Source organism: Petaurus breviceps, unplaced genomic scaffold (assembly GCF_028583685.1).
Source record: "Petaurus breviceps papuanus isolate PSGF00001 unplaced genomic scaffold, PetGlider_PUasm1.0 208, whole genome shotgun sequence".
In the NCBI taxonomy this organism is placed as follows: domain Eukaryota; kingdom Metazoa; phylum Chordata; class Mammalia; order Diprotodontia; family Petauridae; genus Petaurus; species Petaurus breviceps.
This window is the reverse complement of record NW_027185852.1, coordinates 2,561,940-2,565,632: the sequence shown is the minus strand read 5'-3', so window position 1 is coordinate 2,565,632 and position 3,693 is coordinate 2,561,940.

Here is a 3,693-nt window from a genome sequence, read left to right as displayed (position 1 = left end):
CTATAGTGTTGGATTTCACTACTTTAGGGCCTCTGCAGGCAGAGGGAAGCCCATTGTCTCTTACATCCTCACCTCCCGTCATGCAGCTGAATATTGGATGGTCTCTCCTTCTTTCAGTGGAATGACTGGAAATGGGGAAAGCAGCATTCTGACCATGTCACAACAATGTAATGAAGTTGACTGGCTCCCTATTTGTTCAAGGGTAGGCTATAATGTCCAGTTTGCCTTGTAAAGCTTTTCTCCCTGCTGTCTTTCTGCATCTTCAGTATTCTAGAAGTCCCCTCCCTTGTGTACTCCGCAATCTAGAAGATGCCCCCCCATTTACTCCTCCTCTCACAAGGGGGAGCATTCTATATGCTTGGTCATTTTCATTCCTTTCCCCTCATGCTTGGAATTCTCTCCTGCTCATCTTCTCATCTTGCCTAGATGCTCGTTACTCGCCGAGACTCTTTAAAGTTTAAGAAAACTATTGTTTTCTCACTGAACCCTCACAACACTAAAACTTGGGCAATTCAGGTAATATTTTTCCATGTAATCAATGAGGGAACAGTCTGAGATAGGTTCACAAAAAATGACTGGTCACACAGCTTACAAGCATCTTGGGTGGAATTCAAAACACAGTCATCAACAAAGATTTATTACATACTAACTATGTGCCAGATACTACATCAGGTTCTGAGCTGACCTCAATCAGGCTCTTCCAAATGGGGCTGAAAACAGGCTGTGACCCTCTAACACATAAAGCAGACTGGCCAGCCGATCGTCCCTTTGGGTCCCTATGACACTTTCAGGCCTGTTTATATGGACATCAGTGTCCCTAAAAAAACACTGATTGGAGTTTTCATAGACACCGAAGAATGTCCAGAAAAAGCAACTCTCTGGCTTTTGGTACTTCAAGCTCTATAAAGCTGCCACTCACTGTACTTACCGCTTTTCAGTGTACCTGCTTATCTCTTTCTGGGATGGAGTTACTACAGAAAAGATGAAATAGGGTCGTAAAATCAATGTTTGTCCAGACTTGCCCATTAGGGTTTGAGTAATATAATACAGTGTCTCCAACAAGATGGGGAGAGCACAGGAAGTCTCTGCTGATGAAGGGAAATTGTGGGGTAGAAATGTTGCCTGCCTGGGTCCTCCTCATATTAGTGCTCACCAACAGGGGATGACAGTTTCAGGGACCAAGCCCTGCCTTCCTGATGCTGGAATATTGCCTTCTCCACTGTCTCCAACATAAAGTGTCTAATTTGGGAGGAACATATATTGTCTGGTTTTCTAATGTATCCATCTGTTATGAGAGACTTATGCATACAACTCTTCAATAGCCACTGAACTGGTGACAGGAGATATTGTAGTAAGTAGCAATTCTACCAAATTTTCCAGTTGACTGAGCTCTAGGCTTCATGGCCAGCATGTAAGAGAGCCTTGAGGCAAGGGGAAAAGAAGATCTTTATCTATCCAGGTGCATAAGTAGTGCCCATGGGTCTGACCAAGTTCTGTGCTCTGGAAGCACAGAACTGGAAAATCAGAAGCTCTCCATTTTGGTGTCTGAACAGAGCAAATAACTGTGATGTCTCCCATTTCTTAGAGTTGTTTGTAATTCCTAACAATACCCACAAGAGAAAAAAAATCAGATTGGGACCATTTAAAGAACAGCAAGAGGTAGAAACAGGACTTCTGTGGGGCTCCAGCTTCCACCTCTTCCAATTCATGTGACTCTGAACAAACTCTGGAGCTACAGAACCCACAAAATGACAAAAAGAATCTAAACTCTCACTGAGGACAACCTGGCAGGCCAGCAGGAATTGGCCAGTGCAGCGCTCTGGCAGCCCAGCCCAGCCTTGCAGGAGCCCAAGGTTTTAGTCTCAGGGCTGCCACAACCAGCCACTGGCTGGAAGGACTTCAGATCAACAGCAGCTGTGGTGGTTTCCAGAATTATCAACACATAGATGCTAAGGAAAAATTGAGAGGTCAGTGCAGTTTGGACTTTGGTTTCCAGCAGTTCAGGAGTGCATTCTGGCCTTTATCCCCTGCAGGGAGAAGCTGCTGAGGTGCTAGGGCCATACAGCTCCTGTACATGGCAGCTTCACCTCCTGGCTTACAGATTGTAGGTGGACCAAGTAACCAATGTGAGGATTAATTGTTCTTGTTTTAGCCTGCTTGGATATGGATTGCAATCTAGGGTGGAGGTCCTGGGGTGCATGACCAGGTGCCAGAGAATGTGGAGGCTTCAAAGAAGGCACACGACCAACAGCTTTGGAAGCTGAGAAAGCCCCAGCAATAGGGACAAAACTCTCCTGTCTGGTAATAGAGTCCTAGTGTGGCAAAAAGCTCAAAAGTCAAGTAATTGAGTGGCAACATGAGCAAGCAAAGGAAGCAAAGCAATTCAAATTTACACTCTTATTTTGGGGACAAAAAGGATCAAAGAATGGAACAAGAGGAAGGTACCTAAGTCAAAACTCCTGCACCAAAAGCTTTCAAGAAAAATACAAGCTGGGGGCGGAGCCAAGATGGCAGAGTAGAAGCACGACCCTCCCTCGGCTCCTGCTTCCACCCTCCCCAATCCATGTAAAAAGGGGACTCTAAACAAACTTTGGAGATGCAGAACCCACAAAATGACACAGAGAAGCTAACCTCCCGCTGAGAACAGCCTGGCAGGCCATCAGGAATCGGCCAGCGCAACGCTCTGGCAGCCGAGCCCAGCACCACACCGAGGCTTTAGCCCCAGGGCAGGCCTGACCAGCCACCTGCCAGAGGGACTCCAGATCAGCAGCAGCTGTGGCCATTTCCAGATTTATCAATACATAGATGTGAAGGACAAGGTGAGAGGCCAGTGCAGTCTGGACTTTGGGACCCAGTAAGTGGGAGTGCATGGCTTTCATCCCCGGGGCGAGAAACCGCTGAGACACCAGCACAGCCTGCCAACGCCACGTGGCGTCTTCAGCTCCTGGCCTGCAGAGTGTAGGGGGACCAAGCACCAGTCTGAAGGGTCATCTCTCTTGCTTTAACCTGCTTGGATCTGGATTGCAGTCTAGGGTGGAGGTCCTGGGGTGTGTGTCCAGCTTGCCAGAGCATGTGGAGACCTCAGAGAGGGCACCCATCTAATACCTCCGGCAGCTGAGAAAACCCCAGCGTTTGGGACGAAAACTCCCCTGTCTGGTGGCAGTGTCCTACTGTGGCAAAAAGCCCAAAAGTCAAATCATTGAGTGGCAAAATGAGCAGGCAAATGAAACAAAACAGACCGAAGATTCCAACATTACACTCCTATTTTGGGGATAAGAAGGAGCAAGGCATGGAACAGGAGGAAATCAGTGAAGTCAGAACTCCTACACCAAAAGCTTCAAAGGAAAATAAAAGCTGGTTACAAGCCATAAAGGACCTTAAGAAGCAGATAAGAGAAGTGGAGGAAAAATTGAGAAGAGAAATGAGAACAATGCAAGAAAATTATGAAATGAGAGTCAACAGCCTGACTGAAGAAAATAATACCTTAAAAAACAGACTGACTCAAATGGCAAAGGAGGCTCAAAAAGGCAATGAGGAGAAGGATGCCTTAAAAAGTCGAATTTTCCAGATGGAAAAAGAATCTCAAAAGCTCACTGAGGAGAATCATTGCTTCAGAATTAGATTGGAGCAAATGGAAGCTAATGACTTTATGAGAAATCAAGATGCTGTTAAACAGATCCAAACAAATGAAAG